A 12,379-nucleotide genomic window follows, 5' to 3' on the forward strand; every position below is an offset into this window, starting at 1 on the left:
CCCAGGAGTCACGCAAGAGGACACACCTGCTGAGCAGAAGAGGGCAGGGAGACTTCTCTGGTCTCAGAAGAACAAGTCTCTGATTATTATCTGTCGATTCAGGAATGGTGCTCACTAAGAGATGCCATTCTGAAGAGCAGCTCTTATAGCAAACGGTTTATCCATATAGCAAATATTACTTAAATATAAATGTTTATGTTTGTGAGTCACAGAGTCATAAGTGACTCAGAGACAAAGCTGGACTAAATCCCAGAGCTCTGAGATGGAAGTCAGAGAGGGTGTCTGTGTTTCCTATGCTGTATCTCCAGGGAGCTTGACTAAAGACTGTGGTAGATAAACCCCTGTGGTCCATGAACTAGATTCTGCAGTGCCGTATGCTGAATGCCATAATTACTTTAATCTATCTGCTTCCAAAAGATGGCTATTTTTAAATTAAAAAGTAATACATCCACATAACAAGAGATTCAAACATTGCAATCAGGTAAGAAGGCATCCTTTAAGCTACTAAGACCTCAAGCTATTCTGTTCAAATAGATCTTAACAGAGGTGTGTGTGTGTTTGTGTGTGTGTGTGTGTGTGTGTGTGTGTGTGTGCACATGCATGCATAAAATGGAGTGCTTAGTATAGTTTATCCTATTAATTGATTCATTTATATGTAAATGGTGGTGGTAATTAGCACTGCACAACTAGATTGTTAGTTCCCAGAAGACTGGAGCTGTATCCTAAGTTCACAGCTCAGATCACTGGTTGATAATAATCAAAAATGTAATATGTCAGAGATAAATTAAGACACAATTAAAATGAAGCGTCTTCATAGTGACCTTCTGGGACATTTTGAACATTGAGATATTCAGGTGTCACAGGGTTTGGAACAGTCTATCTGATTTGGATGCTCTGGCATCGGGAACTGGTGACTCCTCTGAGCGGGTCACATACAAGTTCACAGAAGAGTGGAGGAATCTCCTGTATAAAAGCCAGTTGTCTCATTGACCATTCCATTTTCTTACCAAGGCCCAAAGATGTAAGGTCACATGTGTTCTGTGAGGTGGCTGCCATGATGGCAAAGGACAACAGGAAAGCTGAGAATAAATTTTCCACAATACAGAGGTGAGTCTGTGACAAAGCAATGGACTTGACATTTAAATGTAAGTATTGGGGTGTGTGTGTGATAGCTCTGGGGAGACTGGACAGCCACAGAATTAATCTTGCTCATGGTATTAGCCTCTCAGGGCTGCTGAGAAATATGACCTCAAGTTTGGTGGCTTAAAGCAACAGAATGTGTTCTTTCTTGGGCTGGAATGTGGTTCAGTGACAGAGTGTGTAAGAGCCTAGGTTCAATCCTCAGTATCACTGAAGACAGTGTGTGCACATATATCCACATATATATGAGATGCGGACATACTGCCATGAACTCAGCTGAAAACTTTCCCCTGGAGATTGGCATGGTTAGGACATAAGCAAAAATGTTTACAAGATGATAATCATGGACTAACCCTCTGAAAGCCCCAAATTAAATGCTTTCTTTTTGTCTTTTAAAGATTTAGTTATTTATTTTGTGTATATAAGTGAACTATCTGCATGTACGCCTTTATGTCAGCAGAGGGCATTAGATCCCACTACAGATGGTTGTGAGTCACCTTGTGGTTGCTGGGAATTGAACTCAGGACCTCTGGAGGAGCAGCCAGTGCTCTTAACCACTGAGCCATTTCTCCCACTCTAAATGCTTTCTTTTATGAGAGTTGTCTTGGTCATGGTGTGGACCATATGACTCACTCTCTATAAGGAGCTTTGTGGATAGTTTCTCACATGGCATCCTTTACATGGCTGACTAACAGCCTCTGAAACCATCCAGTACTGGTTTGTGTTGCTTGAGTTTGTTTTGGCAACAAGATGAGCAGGGTAGCACTTCAACATTTTGCTCAGAAATATTTTCAACTTAAACAGTCAAGTTTATGATGAGTTCCACTTGTCCAGAATAGAATGCAATTGCAGTTCGGTCAACTTCTGCCACTCCCAATTTTCCTCAATATTTTATTTTTATCTAAACTTTTTAGTTTTGAGAATTTTATGTATTAACATTCTATATCACTTTCACCCCCAACCCCTCTCAATTCCCTCCACTCTTTCAAATTCATGACCTCTTTTTAATTATTATTGTTACACATACACATAAACCTACATATACACAGATATATATATATATATACACACATGCACTATATACATATACAATATACACACACTATATATATATATACACACACACATATATATATATATAACCTGCTGAGTCCATTTAGTGTTGCCTCTATCTGTATCTGTTTAGGACTCACCAGTTTGAACTGAGCAACCTATTAGGTGGCTTGGCCACAGAGAAGACAGATTCTTCCTCCCTCAGCAGCACTGATGGCCTGGGGTTTCTCATCTAGGTGAGGCCTTCTGAAACTGCCCATCGTGCTGGCCTGTCCCCTGGTGTTGTCACTGTGCAGGCGTTGTTTTGGTAACTGCATTGTTGAGATTTCATGGGTGCAGCTTCCCCATCACATCTAGATGACACTCTTTCGTAGTAGAGACCATGGGTCTCCTGTTCTTACAATCTGCCTGCCCACTCTTCTGTGAGGTTCCCTGAGCCTTAGGTGTAGGGGTTACATTTTAAATGTACATGTTGGGAGTTGTGCATCTCCACAGTCCCTTATTCCTTGTTCCCATCTGCTGTAAAAATAAGCTTCTTTGATGAGGAGTGAGAACTAGATCTATGTATGAGTATAAGGACAGGTATTCAGAAAATAGAAATTATATTGTTATAGAAACTGGTAGTAGGATGTTTTCCTCTTGAGTCTGTGCCTTGTCAGATCATAGGCAGTTGTCGAGGTTTATATGACCAGACCTGAATTCCTGCCTATACAATGGGTCTTAAGTCTAATTAGACATATGTGGCGCCCCCTGGAAAAAAGTGCCAGCATTGTACCATTAGGGCTATCTTTCCAGGCTGGTTGCTTTCCCACCCTTTTCTAGTAACATGCTGCCCATTTCCTCCTGAGGCCTCAGTGGAAGCATCTTTAACACCCATGTGTTTTACCAACTACCTCTCCCAAGTCATTTACGATTTTCTACCAGATACTTCACAATTCTTTCAGTCTCTATTCAGCCTAATTCCAGAGCAATTGCTTCATATCTCATTTTAATGTATATAAGGCAGCCATGCTCTTCTTCAAAATTCCAAAATCTGTTACCCAGAGTTCTGCCAGAGAAACAAAATCAATAAAAAATTACCTGTCTGTGTTTCTCTCTGTCCTGCAGTTTATGTGATTGTGGGGCAAGCCCCAGATCTACAGAGCTTGAGGATGTTTTCTGTAAGTAGATTTTCTTCTGTCTCACAGAGATCTCAGTTTTGCTTCCCCTCTCCAAAACAGTTAAATTGATATGGAATTCACATAACCACATGCTGTGAAACTTACCCACATGAAGGCCACAATTCAGTGGTTTTTAATATGTTTACAGCTATGGGCAACTATGGCCACATTGTAATCAGTCTTCACTGTCAATGTGACTGGATTTACAATCACCTAGGAGATGGCAAGGCACACCTGAGGTATGTCTGCGGCTGCGTGTGTGTGTGTGTGTGTGTGTGTGTGTGTGTGTGTGTGTCCCATTCTGAATGTGAGTAACACCATCCCTTGGGCTATGAAGCAGAGAATCAAAGAGGAGGAGACAGACAGCCGCACGCCAGCATCCCCCTTCTTGGCCCATTAGGACATGAGCTGTTCTTATCTGCCATGCTTTCTTCACCAGGATAGACTGATCCCTTCAAAACCCTAAAATAAGCCTTTCCCTCTCAAATGATTTCGGTAAGGTACTTTGTTAGAGCAATACCTCAAGAAGGCACAATGTATTTAAGTTTAGAGCATTTGTATCACCACAGGAAGAAAACACGTTTTCTTTAGCCTCCGCTTTCCATTTTTTTTCCACCAAGGCCCCCCAAACTTAATCTTTACTTTTCTATGGTTTCCCTGTTTGGGAGGAGGTCATATCTCAACTAATGATCTCAAACAACCAGTCTCTCAGTGTATCTTTCAGAGCTATCTTCATGCAATTATTATAAACTCGAATAGACTTTCTAAATTTCTTACACCGCTTCCTTCCCCCAGGCGTCCATCCTTGTCACCAAATGGTCCTTCCTCGATGTGGTCATATTCAGCCTCCAGCAAATGCGCCATGCTGTTGCCTGAAGGACTTTCTTCTAAAGCCTCTTCCAATGGCCCCACTGCTCTGTGTGACGGGTTACTCTGTCTGCCTCTTCAGCATCATGTTCCCGGCTTCATTACCCATCCCCAGCACAAGCTTTGCTACGGCTACACCAGATGTAAACATTCGTTGACGTAACAGCGTGTTTGCTTTGGCTTTTTCAACCCTTTCAAGTTCTTCCCTCCCCAGCACACATTTCCCCCATTTCTATCCATTTAGTATTAAATATCTAAAGAAATATTTAACAAAGGGGGGGGGAGATTATACATGAAAATGTTTAAAGGACTCTAAAAAGTCCTGCAGGGTTTAGGAAATTACATGGTTACCAAAAATGATTGTGTCAAAATATAGAGCCAATTGTTGCTCTCTGACCTCCATAAGGGTGCTGTGCGCACATGTGATTTGACCCCCCTCATCCACACTTTTTTAACTGTAAAAAAAAAAAAAACCCCACAGGAACAAAATACTTCCGAAGCACTGTAAGCAGTTCTTAAGCTTCTAAAATTGACCAGTATATCAGGATATTCTCATATACAAAGATATGCACACAGTTTATAATGCCACGAATAGTTTATTAAATTTTAATAACTTGAGTTGTAGTTCTGACAGAAGCAATGTGTGTATGTATATATATAATCACATATAAATGCAAAAGAGTTTTTCCTCTAAAAAGTAATGTGGGCTTTAACTCCATAGCCAGGCTTGCTCATGACCATCTTGCCCATAGAAGCCATTTGTGTTGTCACGGGACCTCCGATGAGTGCCTGTAACTATATCTGCATGACACAATTGTCCTGGAGTTAATAAATTCGCCTCGGAACTTCTACACAGCTTGTTTCTCATAGCTGCAAACTGAGTTACTAAGCTTTAAAGAGACACAAAGGGAAAACAACATCATACTCAAGGGCTCTATGAAGACCCTGCATGCATGTATTTATGTGTGCATGTGTACATGCCCAATACGTGTCTCCATATGCAATCGCCTATGGATATAGAATACTTTTTTGTACTGATGCCATTTTAAGTCCTGTTTCATTCTTTTCTTCCTCTGTACCAAGTGGAATGGAGTTAAGTTTGTCATAATTTTCTTCTACTAAACATTTATCCTCTTGAACACTGTTGCGAAGTCATCTCTTGCCTATTTGTTATCACAGAGATATGTTGTTTCTTCCTTTCTCTTCCCTCTGTTTACTACATGTAAATCCTTCCGATCTGAAGAATGGTGTCAAATCCATGGCAAGCTTTGCTGTACCGAAACAGGGTTCCCCACCACAGGAAATGGCACTGAAAGTGCACTTGATGGGGAGGATTCTTTGCCTCAGGGTTTTCAAGGCAATACTAGTATTTATCTGAATATTAGAAGGCTTACAGCAATAATCACACTATTTTTCATGTCAGATGTCTTTTGAGGACTTTTAAAGCACTTAAAATTTCTTTGAATAGAACAGTGAGATCTAGTTGCTTTTCAGTTTGAAAATCTCAAACCTAAATGTTCTTAAAGTCCTGGCTTCCTAAATAAAATTGAAAAGTGGCCCCCAGCTCCTACCGTGTGTGGGCTCTGGTATTCACTGATGGGGAACCAGAATAAAGGGCCATTATCCTGTGAGATTACATCGCAGCTGCTTCTCAAGTACATTTTTATTATACAAATGCACTTGTGTAGCTTTTATATCTTTGACTAGCTTTAATATTTAGTAGTGCTTTACCCCAAAGACTTAAGTTTTAGTACTACTTGCTAAAAGGAAGTATTCAGTATGAAAGGAAGGCCCCTAGAATCTCTTTTGCAATGAACAGACCTCAGCCACAGGCCACTGTAAGCCAGAAAATTGAAAGAAAGATCTTATATCCCGTGTGGCTTGCTGAGATTCAGTCCATGATTTATATGCCTGCATTTTCTCAATGGGTATGAAACAAAGGTAAATCGAAGAGAAAGCTGCTTGTCACATTGTTCCCATGTCTTGAATCCCAGGCCCAGCTGGAGAGCCAAGGGCTCTTAATCTGCCCATTAGAAGGCAGAGAGGAGATGGCTCAGTCTGTAAACCTTGTCATCAAGAAGACCTGAGTCAGTTCCTAGAGCCCATGTGAAACACCCAGACGTTTGTGCTGGTGTGTGCCTATAATTTCAGTACTGGGGAGGTGGAGATAGACCTGTTGAGCTTAATTAGCAAGCTGTAGGCCAATGAGAGACCCCGTCTAGAAAATAAGGTGGGCGGTGCCTGAGAAACAGCAAAAGCATCCAAAGTTGTTGAGAAATTGGAATGGCTAAGAAGTTCCTGGACAGGGACGAAGGAGCAGAGGAAGGGAGTGGGTCAGTTTTGATTACCAACTGTGTTAAAGTAAGAAATGCCCAGGGTGTCAGTGAGGCACAGCTTTCTGTGTGTCCTTAAGCTGTTTCAACAGGATTACCTGAGAGGGTTAGGCCTGATCTAAATGTGGCCTGCACTATCCAATGGGCTGGTAATACAGACTGAATAAAAGGAGAAAAAGGAGAAAGCCAGCCATAGACCAACATTTCCTTTTCTATGTGCTTTCTGGATAGCACCACAGACCACACCCATCCCTCCATCATGCCTTTGTGCCATGATGAACCCTATTCCTATGAGCTGTGAGACAATATCAATGTCTCCTTTACCGCTGTGTTAGATTTTGTCTCAGTGACTAGGAAATAATATAAGCAGGAAGAGAAAGATGAATAAGTGTTATCTATTTCTACACTGACCCAGCTTCATATTAGCCATAATGCACGGCTCATTCTCTCCAGTACTTATGTCTCAGAGGTTTTGCTAAAGACAGTGGCTCTTGTGAGCGTTCCATAGCAGTGATTAAAAACACCTGTCTTAGTTAGGGTTTCCAGTGCTGCAAAGAGACACCATGACCATGACATATTGAATTAGTGAAAACATTTAATTGGGGTTGGCTTACAGGTTCAGAGGTTTAGTCCATTATTCAGCTTGGTGGGAAGCATGGTGGCATGCAGGCAGACATGGTGCTGGAGAAGGAGCTCAGGGTTCTACATCTAGATAGGCAGGTAGCACGGGGTAGGGGAGAGAGCAAAAGCAAGAGCGAGAGTGAGAGCGGTCTGTGGGGAAGCCTGGGCCTGCTTGAGCATCTGAAACCTCAAAGCCTGCCCCAGTGACACACTTCCTCCAATAAAGCCACACCCACTCCAACAAGGCCACACCTCCTAATAGTGCCACTTCCTATGAGCCTATGGAGGCCATTTTCCTTCAAACCACCACAGCACCCACGAGAACAATATAAGGGGGAGAATAATTTCTTTGGTCTCATGGTTTCAGAGACTTCTGTTCATAAAACTTAGCGCCATTGAAACTTGGCCATCATGGAATCATAGCCAAATGTCAGGGAGATTTCTTCATAATACACAGGAAGCAGAGAAAGAGGAAGGGACCATGGACCAGGTATAATCTCCAAAGACAAGCCCTAAGTGGCACACTTTCCCTAGCTCATCATCTCTTCCCAAAGTTTCCAAGAAAAACATAAACAAACAAAAAACAATAAACAAAACAAAACAAGGAACCCAAACTCAAAATAGTTCCACCAGTTGGAGGCCAAGGGTTCAGCTTCTGAGCCTGTGCGGGATGTTTCCTATTCATAGCATAGTAGTTGTACTCTGGAGAAGTGACATAAAGACTCATGGTGAGAAATGGCTAAAAGCACATGTGTGTACTCGTCTTGCTCCCAAGAGTGTGAGGGAAGCTGAAATGTGCAGCAGACAATGGAAACCTGGCATCCAAACCTCCTCTCCACAACTGCAAAATACTCCATGCTCTCTCCTCTTAAGGTTAAAATAGTCTTTCTCCTCCCACTCTGTCCTCGTTTGTTCTCTGCTGCTATGATAAAACATAGACCAATGTAACTTGACGAAGAAAGGCTGACAGGTTCCAGTCCATCATCAAGGGAAGCCAGGGCAGGAGTTTGAGGCAGGAACTGAAGTGGATAGCATGGAGAAACACTGCTTACTGGCTTGCTCAGCTACCTTTCTTATGTAGCCCAGGACCATCTACTTAGGGATGGTTCCACCCACAGTGGGCTCAGCCCTCCCTCATCAATTAGCAATTAAGAAAATGCCCTGCAGACTTGTCCATAGGCCAAGCTGATGGAGGCAGCTCCATCAGTTGGGAATCTCCTCTTCCTGGGCATGTCTAGGTTTGTGTCAAGTTGACAAAACCTAATCAGCACACTTGGGATTCAACTCTACTTGCTACAAGTGCAAAATACTCTATTCCCAAAGCTCTTATGATTAAAATGGTCTTTACTTTCCCATTCCATTTGAATACTCGGCACTACTCCGCATGTGGTTAGTGTTGTAAAACTATTGAGGCTTTCCTTTTGCTCTTATAAAACAAGATTAAAAAGAAAATGATGGCTCTCTTGCCTCTTTTGTGCAACCCACTCTTAACTACTTTGCTGATTTTCTTCCTATTGCTGATGGGTTTCCTCTTGTGGAACGTTTATTTAATGGTAGGGAACTCCATACATGTGTAAGAGCATGGTAACAGCCCCATCCAATTGCTCCACCTTTAAGATAAAAAAGACTTTTATACTATGTTGCCAAACAAGCATGATACTTTTCCAGTTAAAACAAAAGCAATACAATTATATTTTTGAGAAACACGTATTTATGGTTAAGAATTTCTTATAGCCAATCATAATGAATAGGCTATTTGGAGACTATGTAATTGAGAACAATAAATTATTCTGGGGGATTTTGCTTAATTGATCCTATCCTATATCTCCTTTATCTTCCCCAAACATGATGTAATTTGACTGTTACAAGCAAGACATGAAGAAATAAATTAGGGAGTATAAATATCCAGGTGCCCTACAGCTTTCAGAATTAAACGTTGTTACAGGTCTTTATTTCTTCTGTCAAAGGGGGAACCTCAGATATCAGGAAAGATAACATTGAGGTCTCCTTTTTTTTTTTTTGTTTGTTTGTTTTTGTTTTTCGAGACAGGGTTTCTCTGTGTAGCTTTGCGCCTTTCCTGGAACTCACTTGGTAGCCCAGGCTGCCCTCGAACTCACAGAGATCCGCCTGCCTCTGCCTCCCGAGTGCTGGGATTAAAGGCGTGTGCCACCACTGCCCGGCTGAGGTCTCCTTGTTTTTCACTGGTTGTCTTTTATTCTTTTAATTTATTCTTTGATCATTTCACACTTGTATGCAATGAAATATGACCACACCTACTTCTATTTCCACTCTCAAGTCTCCTGTATCCTCCCTAACATTTCACTCTCCGAACTTTACATCCTCTTCCTCCTCCTCCTCCCTAACCCACCAACTCCAACTGGTGCTGCCTATATGTGCAATGGTGTGGGCAACCTACCAAAGAAGAATGATTCTCCCTCCCCCAACAGCCATCAACTACCAATGTTTCCTCAATATGGAGTGCAACTTTGAGAGCTCCTCCTCTCTCTATTCTGGAGTTTTGGTTGGCTTGATCTTGTGCAGGTCTGGAGCAGGTAACCAACCCCGCTATGAGTTCATCACCCATAGTTTTTATAATTTTGTTTGTGTGTGGGAGGGTTAGGAGGTGAGTGTGGAGTGTTTCCTGTGCATGCCCAATAATTGTTAGTAATTTCATTTCTCTGGAGAGCAGAGAGGAAGCAAGGTGAGGCTGTGTTTGGAAGCTAAAGGTCATAGAATAAAAAAGAATCATATTTTTGGCTAAAAGCAATTCATCTTTCCATTTGGAGCTAATTGGAGTTCTGAGCACAGTCAGGCCATTATAAGTTGGCAAAGAATGGGATCCTGTAACTTGGGATAGGGATGTGTGAGAGGACCCCACTGAAGCTGAGAACTTTGAACCCCAAGATTCTCAAGGGTTTATTTCACCTGAGGAAGTAGTCTCTTCACCCTCATTAGATGTCCTCCTACTTCCATCCCAAAATATTGCCCTTTCCACCTTTGATTGAGAAAATTAATCCTTTATTGTCTACTAAACCAGCAGTGACTTTCTCTGAAGGAAATGGCAGGAAAGACAATACTGATGTGCCTCAGGGGTCACCAACAGTTGTCTCTAGACCTATAATCAGACTTCAGGCAAAGCGGTCTCCTAGAGGGAAAGTAGAAAGTATAGTCCAGGAGGAGGTGCACTATACTCTAAAGAGCTTGATGTGTTTACTAATTTGTTCAAGCAGAAGTAGAATATGTGTGGGAATGAATTTTAAGGGTGTGGGATAATGCTGGAAGGAACATAAAACTGGATCAGGCTGAGTTAATTGATATGGGACATTTGAGTGGAGATTCTAGGTTGAATATGGAAGCTTACACAGTTAAAGAGTTGTCAAAAGTTTGTTTGAATGCTTGGCTGAAGCATTTGTCAAAAGAGTGGCTACTGAAAAGGAGTTGGAGATGCCTGGTATCCCTTGACTTCAAGTTGATGAAGGAATTTTAAGACTCAGGGATGCTGCAATGCTTGAGTGGGTGCACTGTAAAACCTAACCCTCCACAATGGAAGGGCACAGAAAGCACACCCTTCACTAATCCTGTAAGACACAAAATGGTGAGAGGGGACACATTTGAAGAGCTTTTCCTTGTTCCAGACCTTAGGGTTGGAGATGCTGATGCTCAGTTGGATGAATTAAATGTAATGAATTTGATTGGGCCCCAAAGTAGCAGCAGCCAGGTGGCAGCACTGAATCCCCAAAGGCAAGGTGGTTGCAGTTATCATAATGGGAAGCATAAACAAAGCAATGTCCATAATGGCCTGACTCGTAATGGTCAGCACAGGCAAAGTGATTTTTATGGTGGCATGACTTGTATGGAACTTTTGTACTGGCTAACAAATCATGGTGTTTTCAGGCATGAAATAGATAAACTTACTGCATTTTTTTGTTTGATCTATGAAAGTAGAAAAATTCTCAAACAAATGAAAGGAAGGCTTCGTTGGATTGTGGCAAAGGAAATCTTGGTCTGTGAACAGATTTCCAGAAATGAGCTAGTTTGCAGACCCAGAATCCCTTGAATGAAGGGATGGCCAGTTTCCCCTGAGGAAGGACTTTGATAAAATCCCTAAGAGCTTTGCTGTTAGCTTTTCTCTAGTACTTCCCCAGAGGAAACTGTGGCCTTCCACAAGGGTAACTGTACACTGGGGGAAATGAAACAATCATATTTTCTAGGGTCTATTGGATGCTGGTTGACATTGATTCTGGGAGATGCCAAGAAATATTGTGACCCTACAGTTAAAGTAGAGGTTTATGGAGGTCAGGTGATTAATGGAGTTTTGACTGATGTTCGACTCACAGTAGGTCCAGTGTGTCCCTGAACTCATCCTGTGGTTATTGAGATAGATAGACTTAGAAGTTGGCAAAATTCTCTAACCTGTAGAGTGAGGGCTATTAAGGTTAGAAAGGCAAAATGGATGCCTTTAGAGTTGTTTATGCCAAGGAAAATAGTGAATCAAAAACAATATTGTATTCCTGGAGGAACTGCAGAAATTAGTGCCACAAGAAGGACTTGAAAGATGTAGGGGTGGTGGTTCCATCCACATCTCCCTTTAACTCTCTTATCTGGCCAGTGCAGAAGACAGATGGATCTTGGAGAATGACAGTTGACTATTGAAAACTCAATCAAGTAATGACTTCAATTGCAGCTGCTGTACCAGATGTTGTGTCCTTATTTGAGCAGATTAACATGTCTCCTGGTACATGGTTTACAGCTATAGATCTAGCAAATACTTTTTTCTTAGTACCTGTCATGAGGACCACCAGATACAATTTGATTTCAGTTGGCAAGGTCAGTAGTATACCTTTACAGTTTTACCTCAAGGATATATCAATTCTCTAGCCCTGTGTAATAACTTCATTATGACAACTTTTTGGTTGTCTTTTTTTTTTTTATAAAAAAATCACATTGATTAGCTATATTTATGAGATTATGCTGATTAGACTAAGTGAGCAGGAGGTAGCAACAGCTTTGGACTTGTTGGTAACAGATGTGCTCATCAGAGAATGGAAAAAAAAATCCAACCAAAATTCAGGAGCCTTCAATCTCAGTGAACTTCTTAGGAGTCCAGTGGTGTGGGGCATGCAGAGATATTCCTTCTAAGGCAAAGGATCAGTTATTTCATCTGGCCCCTCTTACTACCAAGTTTAAAGAAGCTCGATGTTTAGT

General features: G+C 41.6%; 1 long non-coding RNA gene across 1 annotated transcript in view; it reads left to right on the forward strand.

The window, feature by feature from the left end:
- Positions 1-12,379, forward strand: part of LOC119087652 — a 30,191-nt gene that overhangs the window by 222 nt on the left and 17,590 nt on the right. The window contains exon 2 of the long non-coding RNA XR_005091159.1: positions 1,012-1,107. This is a non-coding gene — a long non-coding RNA (uncharacterized LOC119087652). The remainder of the gene's footprint in view (positions 1-1,011; positions 1,108-12,379) is intronic.

The sequence above is a fragment of the Peromyscus leucopus genome, chromosome 3, assembly GCF_004664715.2.
Source record: "Peromyscus leucopus breed LL Stock chromosome 3, UCI_PerLeu_2.1, whole genome shotgun sequence".
NCBI lineage: Eukaryota > Metazoa > Chordata > Mammalia > Rodentia > Cricetidae > Peromyscus > Peromyscus leucopus.